The 13,139-nt window shown below is 48.2% G+C and overlaps 1 long non-coding RNA gene across 1 annotated transcript; it reads left to right on the forward strand.

Moving 5' to 3' along the window:
* The first annotated feature begins 337 nt into the window (after window positions 1–337).
* On the forward strand, window positions 338–9,984 carry LOC118997392 (uncharacterized). Its single transcript, XR_005068659.1, has 3 exons — window positions 338–348; window positions 584–596; window positions 9,866–9,984. It is a non-coding gene; the product is annotated as an uncharacterized LOC118997392 (long non-coding RNA).
* The last annotated feature ends 3,155 nt before the right edge of the window (window positions 9,985–13,139 follow it).

Genomic DNA, 13,139 nt, shown 5'->3' on the forward strand with positions numbered 1-13,139 from the left:
TTATCCCACCTCGAGCGCAGTGGGTCAGTAAGACCACCAGGAGTGCTGTGTGAAGGGGCACAGATGAGGAAGCAGGGAGACTCGTGAGGAGGCTCTTGTGCAGTCCAAGTAGGAGATGTGGTGTACACCAGGATGGTGACACGTAGCGCGAAGGAATGGCTGGATGTTCAGGAATGTTGGCAGTAGAGTTGGCAGGACTGGGTTGTGGAGTGAACGTGTGAGTGCTCAGGGAGGGAGAAGTCGGGAGTGACTGGAGTGGCTGGGTGGCTGGTGGGGGCTGCTTCCTCCCCGGGGAGGGTGAGCAGAGTAAGGGCATCAGTGGGACGGGTTTGTGCTTTGGACAGTTCAGTTTGAGATATCTTTGACATCTAAGTCAAGTGGACAATTTGATATATTGTTTCAGAGCTGGATATAGAAGTCCAGACCAGAAGAAAATTTAAGGGTTGCCACATATATATGACTTTGATTTTATGGTCCTGGAAAAATGCTGTAAGGGGAGAATATGTAGTGAGGAGAGAGAGGGGCCAGACTGAAGTTCACTGTTTTGGGGCCTTGGTGGTACGTGGCAGCTGACAATGGAGAGAGTTCTGAGGGGAGTCAATCACATGGATCCTGTAGTGTAAGGCCAAATCCTGATGTGTGTGGGGAACCATTAAAGGGCTATGAACAGAGTGACAGGGTATGATGTAAATTCTAGAAAGGTCGTTCTGACAGTCATGTGAAGATGGAGGGTTGTGGCGGAGACCCATGCTGTGGCTCTTTCTGAAGTTAGTCTGCTTGCCTCTTGCCCCTGGAGACAGGCCCGATGAATCCCTGTGCCTGGAGTGCCCTCTCCTTGTTCATCTGGGCACAAGAATGATGATCAAAACATCTGCCTCAACTGCACTTATCTGCTCAGGTAATGTGACCACAAGCCCCTATCTCCCTGCCTCATTTTGGTTGAAGCCACATAACTTATGTCTTGGACCTTTTCCCAGCCGTTTCAATGTAGGTATGAGTGTGCATGGGCTGGTCCTGGGGTTTGCAGTCGTCTCTCTGGAGACCACGATTCTTTGCCTCTGTGTGCTTCAAGTTCTGTGTGGTCTCTGGCACCCAGGCACCTGCCCATTCAAACCCGTGTTGTCTCCCAGTGTGTGCTCTACTTAGCAGGGGCAGCGCTGTGCAGAACGGCAATCTGACTGGAGGGTGTCTAAGGTCCCTTTGGAGACACAAATAACCAAAGGGAGAACTTTTAAGAGATTAGAGAAAGGGGCAGATGCTCTGGAAGCCTAGAAAAGGGACAGCTGTTTCTAGTTGGAGAAATCTAGGGATGATCCCTAGAGAAGGTGCCATTTGAACCAGGCTTTAAAGGTAAAGAGGACTATTTTCTATTTCACAAGAAAAATATTTAATTATTCAGTGGAAAAAGAAGAAATGAGAAAAAAATTGAAGCCCCACTTCCTCATTTTATTGACATTGTCAACACACTCATTACTGTGTAAATATCTCATCAGGCAAATACTTCATGGTTAGTTCTCTTAGTGTTGGAATGATTCATTTGAGGCCTCAAGATACTGACTTGGGGGCCGTGGCCTGGCCGTCAGATCAGAAGCAACTAGTGACCAAATGCGACTCAGGAATCACCGCTTGAGCCCATCCAACTCATTCTTTCATTTGGCAAATGTTTACTAAGGACCCACTACATCCCGGGCTCTGAGGATACAGTGATGATCGGGACCTGCTTCCTGCCATGAAGGCCTCAAGTCTAATAAAAAGGGAGTCACAAGTGGAAAGCATTTATTGTAGAGGACATGCAGATGCCACCCTAAGAGCACAGCGTGTATAAGATGTGGTGCTGACAGAGAAAGGAGCTGGAGGTAGCCGAAGCCTTGGGAGCAGATGAGCAGACAGAGCAGGGAATGAGCGGTGAGAGTGGGGAGGACTGAGGACACACGTCAGAGGGCCAAGTTCACGCGGAGCGTGACTACATACTTCTCAGTCCATAGGCCAGAGGGGACATCTTTTCTACTCTTAGGCTTCTGGATGTGCGTTTTTTTTCTGTTTTCTACTTCAAATATTTCCTTTCTCCCTTTAGGAAGGGCATTTTTATACACTTTTTCAAAATATCAATTTGCATGCTTCATTCATTCATTTTATTTTTCTTCTTGACACTAAAAACACTTAATGCTTGTTAATTTTACCTCTGCAGATAGCTTTGACTATATCCTATTTTTTTATTATTTTCTAAATAGTTTTTTATGGTCCTAAGGGTAATTTGAGATGCTGTTTATGTGTTTCAATTTCTAAGTGGTGTGTTTTATATTATCGTTAGTTAAATTGCATTTTGATTAAAGACTGACTTCTAGAATTTTCACTTTTCACAATTTACCAAAATATTTTCTGCGACTTGCTGTTTATTAAATCTGTCACTGTCCACGAAACTTGAAAAGAAGGTATACTATTTGTTTTCAGCGTAAAAAATGTTATGTTTATATCTTCTATCTGTCTGTATTTATTTTTGATTACTTGTTCAGAAAATGTGTTAGAATATTTCCAATAAAACTGTTTCTCATGTTGGCCCTTGTAATACTAAATGTTTGATTTCACGAATCTTTTGTGTTATTTAACACATAAGAAATTAAACCACCCTGGCTGGGTGGCTCAGGTTGTTGGAGCGCAGTCCCATAGACCAAAAGGTTACGGGTTAGATCCCCAGTCAGGATGTGCGCCCGGGCTGCCGCTGGTTTGATCCCTGGTTGAGGTGCGCCCAGGATGCAACTGATTGATATTCCTCTCACATCCATGTTTCTTTCTCTCTCTCTCTCTCTTCCTCAAATCAATAAACATTTCCTCAGGTCAGCATTAAAGAAAATTAAACCCTTTGACACTATCTGAGTGAGGTGGCAGCTGCTATGACAGCAGAGAAATGAGGCAGAAGCTTAGCTGAGCTCTCCTGCTCAGCCCTGCTCAGCTAACAATGCTGACCTCAGGAGATGTTAGTAAACTAATCGAAGCCCATGAACAAGGGAGAGACATTGGTATAAATGAGGTGAAAACCAAGACAGCTGCCAATATGGCCTTTCAGCACAGCCTGGCCCAATGGATATCATTGTTGCAGTCCCACCTCACTACAGAAAGTGTCTTAGTCCCCAAATTAAAGGCAAAACACAAAGCTCTTGTGGCAATGATGAACAAACCCCACAGATGTCCACACATCAGTTTTATGGGAAACATGAGGTCTGTCCAGAAAAAGTCCAGCCATTGTTAATGTAACGAGAGCAGTTTGCAGGACATTGATGTAATCTGGTGCCCAGGAAGAGTGGACTGGAATGCACGTGCATGAACAATGACAACTTTGTTGTACTAGTCAGTGGGGGCAGTAGTGCCTTTAAATGAGTATGAGTACTGTGTGGCTGTTGCAGTCAAAATGACTGAGTGAGTAGAGCAATGAATCTGCATCAGATTGTGTGTTCCTCTGTGGAAAGCTTGAACATTCCTCTGTGGAAATTATTCAGATGATTCAGAAGGCTGAAACTATGGGCAACTGATGATTGACAGCTTCATCACGACAACACACCTGCTCATGCATCACGTCTTGTGCAGAAGTTTTTGTGAAACAGCAAATCACCCAGGTGACTCAGCCCCGCTACAGCCCAGATTTGATACCCTGTGACTGCTGGCTTTTCCCCAAACTAAATTCACCTCTGAAAGGGAAGAGTTCAGACCACCACTGAGATTCAGGAAAATACAACGGGGGAAGTTGATGGTGTTGGGGAGAACTGGGTGGGGCCTCAAGGTGCCTACTTTGAAGGGGACTGAGGCATCATTGTCCTTATCTACAGTGTTTCTTGAATCTTGTATCTTTTTCAATATATGTCTCTATTTTTCATATTATATTGCTGGATACCTTCTAGACAGACCTTGTATCTATGTACTATCCTGATAGATGTGATTCAGATTTTGTTTTTTTAAATATATTTTATTGATTATACCATTACAGTTGTTCTATTCCCTCCTTCATTCCCCTCCACCCTGTACACCCCTCCCCCTCCCCCCTTTAGTTTATGACCATGTGTCTCAAGTTCTTTAGATTCTATATTTCCCATACTATTCTTGCCCTCCCCCTATCTATTTTTTACCTACCATCTATGCTACTTCTTTTCTGTATTTTCTGCCCCCTTCTCCTCCTCCCACTTCCCTGTTGCTAACCCTCCATGTGTTCTTCATTTCTATGGTTCTGCTCCTGATCTAGCTCTCCTCTTGGTTTACTTTTTTTTAGGTGTGGTTGTTAGTAATTGTGAGTTTGCTGTCCTTTCACTGTTCATATTTTTCATCTTCTTTTTCTTAGATAAGTCCCTTTAACATTTCATATAATAAGGGCTTGGTGATGATGAACTCCTTGAACTTGACCTTATCTGAGAAGCACTTTATCTGTCCTTCCATTCTAAATGAAAGCTTTGCTGGATAGAGCAGTCTTGGATGTAGGTCCTTGTCTTTCATGACTTGGAATACTTCTTTCCAGCTCCTTCTTGTCTGTAAGGTCTCTTTTGAGAAATCCACTGACAGTCTGATGGGAACTCCTTTGTAGGTGACTGTCCCCTTATCTCTTGCTGCTTCTAGGATTCTCTCCTTCATTTTCATCTTGGCTAATGTAATTATGATTTGCCTTGGTGTGTTCCTTCTTGGGTCCAACTTCTTTGGGACTCTCTGAGCTTCCTGGATTTCCTGGAAGTCTATTTCCTTTGCCAGACTGGGGAAGTTCTCCTTTATGATTTGTTGAAATAAGTTTTCCACTCGTGGCTGTTTCTTTTTCCCTTCTGGTACCCCTATAATTCGGATGTTGGAACGTTGAAAGATGTCCCAGAGGTTCCTAAGCTTCTCATTTTTTTGAATTCTTTTTTCTTCATTCTTTTCTGGTTGGATGTTTCATTCTTCCTTCTGGTCTACTCCATTGATTTGAGTCCCAGTTTCCTTTCCATCAGTATTGGGTTCCTGTGCATTTCCCTTCATTTCAATTAGTTTAGCCTTCATATGTTCCTCTAATTTGTGGCTAAAATCAACCAGTTCTGTGAACATCCTGATCACCAGTGTCTTGAATTGTGCATCTGAGAGGTTCGCTATTTCTTTTCTGCTTAGAGTTATTGGCTCTGGGGCTTTGAGTTCTTCTTGAGCCATGTTTTGGACTGTTCATGCCTGTTACATATGAGGAGCAGGGCCCTAGGTGTTCACCAGGGCCGGGCCACTCAGTCGCTGGGTTGTGACGCTGTATGTGGGGGCAGGGCCAAAGGAAAGCAATGGCTGGCCCCCTCTGCTGCCTCCTGCCACTACCGCAGGCCGAGAGGTCTGTCCCACTGCGTGCAAATGTGCGACTGAGGTCAGCCCGCCGCTGGGTTCGCCTGCTGGGGCCTGCATGTCCGTCTCACTGCTCACTCTTTTGCTGGTTTATCTGCTCGTGGATGTGTCACCGCAGCCAGCCTGCCGCCCCGAGCCCTCACTGGGTCAGCCCGACGTGGAGCTGCCTGGGCACCTGGGGTTGGGGGTCTTTCTTGCCTGTCCCCACTCCGCTGCTGGCTCTGCCCCTCTTACCAGTCCGGTTGAACGGTTCGTTGTTGTCAGACTTCCGTATAGTTCAATGTTCTGTTCTTTAGCTGCGTCTTTGTTCCCCAAAACTTTGTTGTATTCAACTTGGTTGTGGGAGAAGGCACAGTGTTTCTACCTATGCCTCCGTCTTGGTGGAAGTCTCCAGATTTTGAATATTCAACCCAGTCTTACACTGGATACAAGCCAACCTTCACGCTAGCTATTTGTGCTGGATACAGCCCTTATGTCCAGACAAGACGTGGAATAGAACAGTTGAAACAACTTGGTCAGTGTGGATAAAGTGGATTTATTATGATGGGTGGAATATTTATGGCCCTTCCAGAAAAACAGAGATTACTTTATTTGAAACTTACATGATACCTCGTCTGGATATACCTCCAACAGTATCTATGAGGCAGTCAAGTATTCTGAGAGGGGCATCACAGAATGTATTGGGAGTGACTATTATAACTGTTGGGAACAAGAAAAATGGCCTGAGCCCCAAGGAGCCTGAAACCCTAGCAGACACCCTGTAAGTTGATTGCCATCTGTTTAGTTTCAAAATTTCCCTTTCAGTTGAGTCAGACCCCACCCTTTTTCTCGAGTGTGGGCCCTGTAAGCCAATAATCTGCTTCTGTGCAAAATGCCTGCTTGATGACCTATATATAAGGACTTAGCTGTAAGTGCTAGGCGCGAATCCCAGATGAGCCCCCAGTGGGCACAGTGTCTCCGGACACTTGGAGGAATCGCCCCTGCGCAGGTTAAACTTGGCCAATAAATTAACATCTTTGAATCCCTGAAAGTCTCCGACATTTGTTCTCGCGGTTGGTGGATCAAACATTTGGAGGTCCCATAGAGATTTCCCTCCTTGGAAACCAGATGGGTGACTTCAGCTGAGTAAGTAATTGGTTAGGATCCTCCTTAGTGTTTGTCCTCTGGAGTTAAAGACCCTGTGGTGGGTTAGAGCCAGGACGCTAGACCACCCAGGTTTGTTAGAGGTGGGACGCCACTCTCTGAAATTTGGTATTGACGACTTAGATTGGGACTGGTCCCCTTAGGTTTCTATTTCCTTGCACTGCGCTGCGCTGCGAGTGTGCTTGGTGTGTTTGCAAGTGTGTATGTCTAGGGACTCGGATAATTTGTGTGTTCGTACTGTCCTGTTGGTTGTCGGGTCTTTGTTTGTCTTGTTTAGTGTATTGGTTTGGCCTCTGAGGTCTCTAAGGTCTTTCAGATGGGTCAACGAGAATCTGTGCCCGGTTCTCTGCTTGATTGCCTGTTGAAAAATTTTTCTGATTTTTGGAGGCGAGCCCCAAGACCCTGAATTCCTCCAAACCTTGAGTCAACTAGAATGACCCACCTTCAATGTAGGATGGCCCACAGAGGGCACTTTTTACCTCCCAACCCTATTTGCTGTCCGGGCTACCGTTTATAGAGTTCCCCACCCCGATCAATACCTGTACATAGATATCTGGGTGGATATTGCTACTGAGCGGCCTGGATATATTAGAAAATTTTTAAAAGGAAATCAGCGGGGCAGACGAGCGGTTTGTCTCGCTGCCAGAGGGAACAAAGAAAAGGGGAAGGAGGGGCGAGGCACAACTGCTAGTGCTGCCCCGAGACAGCCCCGGAATCAGCGTAGGCTTTATCCTGTTTTGCAAGAATCAGCAGAGGACCATCTCCATCCCGTGAATGCTCCTCCACCTTACCCACGCAAACAGGAACCTGATTCCTTGCATTGGGATGCTGGCGAGTCCATGAGCCCGTCACACACGGGGCGGGGCACTCTACGGGGAGGGGATATTGCCTTTGGCGGGAACTTCCACCATCTTGTCCTCGTCGGAGAGACCCACCCCCTTGCCTTTGGCGGGAACTTCCACCATCTTGTCCTCGTCGGAGAGACCCACCCCCTTGCCTTTGGCGGGAACTTCCACCATCTTGTCCTCGTCGGAGAGACCCACCCCCTTGCCTTTGGCGGGAACTTCCACCATCTTGTCCTCGTCGGAGAGACCCACCCCCTTGCCTTTGGCGGGAACTTCCACCATCTTGTCCTCGTCGGAGAGATCTGCCCCCTTGCCTTTGGCGGGAACTTCCACCATCTTGTCCTCGTCGGAGAGATCTGCCCCCTTGCCTTTGGCGGGAACTTCCACCATCTTGTCCTCGTCGGAGAGACCCACCCCCTTGCCTTTGGCGGGAACTTCCACCATCTTGTCCTCGTCGGAGAGATCTGCCCCCTTGCCTTTGGCGGGAACTTCCACCATCTTGTCCTCGTCGGAGAGACCCACCCCCTTGCCTTTGGCGGGAACTTCCACCATCTTGTCCTCGTCGGAGAGATCTGCCCCCTTGCCTTTGGCGGGAACTTCCACCATCTTGTCCTCGTCGGAGAGACCCACCCCCTTGCCTTTGGCGGGAACTTCCACCATCTTGTCCTCGTCGGAGAGATCTGCCCCCTTGCCTTTGGCGGGAACTTCCACCATCTTGTCCTCGTCGGAGAGACCCACCCCCTTGCCTTTGGCGGGAACTTCCACCATCTTGTCCTCGTCGGAGAGATCTGCCCCCTTGCCTTTGGCGGGAACTTCCACCATCTTGTCCCCGTCGGAGAGATCTGCCCCCTTGCCTTTGGCGGGAACTTCCACCATCTTGTCCCTCCGAGAGGCGCCGCCCCCACCAGATGCTCCACTGCCAGCACCTCCTCGCTTTGTCTACGTGCCTTTTTCCACCAGTGATTTATATAATTGGAAACATCAGAATCTCCCGTTCTCTGAGAAACCCCAAGGGCTAATCTCCCTCCTCAAAACTATATTTAGAACCCATCAACCCACCTGGGATGATTGCCAGCAGATTCTGCAGACCCTTTTCACTTCGGAGGAGAGAGATAGGATTATTAGGGAGGCTGCAAAGGCAGTCCTAGGGGAGGAAGGGGACACCATGGCGGGAAGGAGAGAAATAGAGGGTATTCTCCCTTCCCAGCCTCCTACTTGGGACCCCAACACCACAGGTGGGGGGAGAGATTCGCTCATCCAATATCGCCGGGCTCTACTCGGGGCTGAAGACAGCAGCCAGAAAGCCGACTAATTTTAGTAAAGTCAGTGAGGTCATCCAGGGGCGGGAGGAATCCCCAGCAGCCTTCCTAGAAAGACTCATGGAGGCCTACAGGGTATATACCCCTCTAGATCCTGAGGCGGAGGAGAACAGAAGGCTAGTGAATATAGCTTTTGTGACTCAGGCAGCGTCAGACATCAGAAAAAAGCTTCAGAAAATAGAAAGATTTGAGAGAGAGAATAGGAGCAAGTTACTAGAAATAGCACAGAAAGTGTATGTTAATAGGGATGATCCGGAGGTTGGCAGAGCAAAGGAAGTTGCCAAGATTTTGATTGCCGCTCAGAAGCCTCCTCCCAAAGGAAAAGGGGGACAACGAAAGGGCCAGGGACGGCGAACAGACATAGACAAGGACCAATGTGCCTTTTGCAAGGAGAAGGGACACTGGAAGCGAGACTGCCCGAAGCTGAAGGCTATGAAGGCAGACAGTCAGGGACAAAAACAAGGCCCTGAAGTCTTGCTCCAAACCTTAGACTGACGGGGCCAGGGCTCCATTCCCGTTGGCTCCCAGGAGCCCATGGTCACCTTAACAGTCGAAGGTAAGCCAATAGACTTCCTGGTCGACACGGGAGCCACTTTTTCAGTCCTGAAACAACCTCAGGGGCAAATTCAGAAGGCAACCACCAAAATAGTTGGGGCGACTGGCAAAGCAGAAGCCTATCCATGGACTACCGCTAGAATTACTAATTTGGGCCGAGGCACCATCACCCACTCCTTCCTAGTTATCCCAGACTGCCCTTACCCACTGCTTGGGAGAGATTTGTTGCAGAAGCTTCAGGCCACCATTACCTTCAGATGTGAGGAGAGCCCTTCGAGGAACAAGGGCAAGGAGGCAGAGGTCAGCTTGGAGATAACTGTCCCACTGTCTGAAGAATACCTACTTGCCGTTGTACAAGGAGGTAAGGAGGAAGGAGCAGGGGTCCCTGATGCCCTACTCACCAAGATACCTGGAGTATGGGCAGAGACCAATCCACCAGGGTTGGCCATCCACCAGCCGCCTGCCCTGGTGCAGCTGCTGAGCACCGCCAGCCCAGTTAGAATTAGGCAATACCCAGTCCCAGCCCGAGCCAAACAGGGCATTGCACGACACTTGCAACGCCTGCTGGAGGCAGGCATACTCCGAGAGTGTCAATCCGCATGGAATACCCCACTACTCCCTGTCCAGAAACCAGGGACTCAGGACTACCGCCCGGTGCAGGACTTGCGGGAGGTGAATGCGCGGGTAGAGACTATTCATCCCACGGTGCCCAACCCGTACACCCTGCTGAGCTCATTGCCCCCGACCCATACCTATTATTCAGTCCTAGACTTGAAGGATGCCTTCTTTTGTATTCCCCTGGCGCCCCAGAGCCAAGAGATCTTTGCCTTTGAATGGAACGACCCAGAAAATGGACTGGTGGGGCAGTTCACTTGGACTAGGCTACCACAAGGGTTTAAGAACTCCCCCACCATTTTCAATGAGGCCCTCGGCAAGGATCTGCAGGGTTTTCGCTCCTCCCACCCGTCGATCGTACTGCTCCAGTATGTAGATGATATTCTCATAGCAGCCAAGGATAAAAGAGAATGTGAAGAGGCCACCATAGATCTGTTACAGGATCTCGAGCGGATGGGGTATCGAGTCTCAGCTAAGAAGGCCCAGATTGTGACTCAGACTGTAAGTTATTTGGGGTATAACTTGCAGGGGGGACAAAGAACTCTGTCCAGCCAGCGGATCCAGGCAGTTCTGCAGATTCCTGAGCCCTCCACCAAAAGGCAAGTACGAGAATTCTTGGGCGCAGTAGGATACTGCCGGTTGTGGATACTAGGCTTTGCAGAACTAGCTAGACCCCTGCATGAACTAACCAGAGGAAAAGAAGAGCAGTTCACATGGACAGATAAGGAGAGGCAAGCGTTCCAAGCACTTAAGGAGGCCCTAGTGACCGCCCCAGCCTTAGCCCCGCCGGACCTGGCTAAGCCCTTTCAGCTGTTCATAGCAGAAAAGGGAGGGGTAGCCCTAGGGGTGCTGAGCCAGGAGCTTGGGCCGTGCAAGAGGCTCGTTGCCTATTTGTCTAAAAAGCTTGACCCCGTAGCCTCAGGATGACCAACATGTCTGAGGGCACTTGCTGCCACCTCAACCCTGGTCAAGGAGGCCAGTAAGTTGACTCTGGGACAGGACATACAGGTGATTGGGGAACATTACGTAGAGCAAGTGCTACGAGTGCCCCCAGATAGGTGGCTAACTAATGCACAGCTAACACAGTATCAGGCCCAGCTATTAAACCCTCCCTCTGTTCAGTTCCTTAAAACAGCTGCCCTGAACCCGGCGACCCTGCTGCCAGTACCGGATTCCACTTTAGTCCACGATTGCAAGCAAATCCTTGACATGATGACTGGCTCCCGCCCGGACTTAAGAGATCAGGCTTATGAAAAGGCAGACCTGACCCTCTTTACTGATGGGAGCAGTTTTATCAAGGATGGACAGCGGTACTCGGGGGTAGCAGTGACCACAGGAGATAAGGTCCTGTGGCAAAGGGCACTGCCTGCAGGGACCTCTGCACAGAGGGCAGAGCTGATAGGGCTGACCGAGGCCTTACGGATAGCTGAAGGAAAAGTGGCCAACATCTACACTGACAGTCGTTATGCATTTGCCACAGCCCACATCCACAGGGCCATATACAAGGAGAGAGGCCTCCTAACAGCAGGAGGAAAGGACATTAAGAACTGCAGTGAAATTCTTGCCCTCCTAGATGCCATTTGGTTACCCACCAAAGTTGCCATCATTCATTGCAAAGGACATCAGAAGGGGAATTCCCCTGTTATGAAAGGTAATTGCCTGGCGGCTGCGGCTGCGAAAGAAGCAGCTATGGGACAACAAGAAAACCTCCTCCCCCTACTGCCTCAGCCAATGCTACCTCTGGATCCTAAGTATTCCCCGGAGGAAGAGCAGGAAGGGATACAACTAAAGGGGCAGAAAAATCAGCAGGGGTGAATAGAACTTCCTGACTCCGGACTCTACCTGCCTCAAGGAGTAATAAGAGAGATAGTAAAGGATATTCATACTAGTACCCACCTAGGGCAAAATAAGTTAGAACAGCTTGTCAAGAAATACTATTTAGGGCCCAACATTAGGGATATTATTCACTCCATTGTCTCTAGATGTAGCATTTGTGCTAGGGTAAATGCACAGAATAAGAAATTGCCTCCCCTTGTCAGGTATCGGGGAAAAGCTCCTGGAGAGTTATGGGAAATAGATTTCACAGAGATTACTCCTGGGAAATCAGGTTATAAGTATCTATTAGTATTAGTAGACACCTTCTCGGGATGGGTAGAAGCATTCCCCACACGAGGAGAGACTGCCTCCACCGTTTGCAAAGTTTTATTGAGGGAAATCATACCCAGATATGGCATTCCCATAGCCGTAGGATCAGACAATGGACCTGCATTTGTCTCAAAGATATCTCAAGAATTAGCTACAAAGTTAAATATCAATTGGAAATTGCATTGCATCTATAGGCCCCAAAGTTCAGGACAAGTAGAAAGGATGAACAGGACTTTGAAAGAAACCATAATGAAATTAAGGGAAGAGACCAGCAAAAACTGGGTTGAGCTACTCCCTTTTGCCCTTTTTAGAACAAGGTGTACTCCTTACCTTAAGAAATGGGCGCTTTATGAAATTTTATTTGGACAACCAATACCTCTTGTGCCTCGGTTAACTAGAGAAGAGATAGAAGTTTCTAACCACAACTTCCTCAAGTCCTTACAGGCACTACAGCACATCTGGAGCGAGGTGCAAGCCCTTCAGAAGACAGCTCTATCAGACGCTGATCATGGCACCCAAATACCTGAACCACCAGAACCTGGACAGTGGGTGTGGATCCTCAATCACAGGCTGGGTAACCTGGAACCGAGATGGAATGGACCATTCCATGTACTCTTAAGCACGCCAACGGCTATTAAAGTGGCAGAGAAACCCTACTGGATCCATCTCTCCCATGTGAAACCAGCCAACCCCCCTGACAAGGATCCCCGGAGATGGCAAGTCAAAAGGAAACCAGGGGAACCCTTGAAGTTGACTTTTTCTGCCAACTAAGACTACTGATTCTTTGTTCCCTGTTTGGTCGAAATCTGGGGTTAAAAGGAGGAGAATGGGTACTTAATTCGAACAGCAGATGGAAGTGCTATTGCTAAAAATTTTACTTGGGATGCGGGCCCAATAACCCTACAAGCTATTTTTCTAAGTTTTTTTGAGACACTCTTAAAGATTCCTCAGTTTCAGATAGGTTAGGGACTTCAAACCTTTATGTATCCACTGGGATAGTTGGAGGAGGGGCTCCCCCAAAACCCATACCAGTGGATGAAGAAGAATTTTTAAATAAACAATTAAGTAGGATGGGAGCCTACGGGTGCCCACAACTGGAGAGAAAGAGAGCCCATGGCTGTGGATGGGAAGGAGATTTTTACTGCAAAAGTTGGGGTTGCGAGACTTTAGTCAGCAAGGGAGGATG

Source organism: Sturnira hondurensis, unplaced genomic scaffold (assembly GCF_014824575.4).
Source record: "Sturnira hondurensis isolate 20B ecotype Veracruz unplaced genomic scaffold, ASM1482457v3 Scaffold0013092, whole genome shotgun sequence".
NCBI lineage: Eukaryota > Metazoa > Chordata > Mammalia > Chiroptera > Phyllostomidae > Sturnira > Sturnira hondurensis.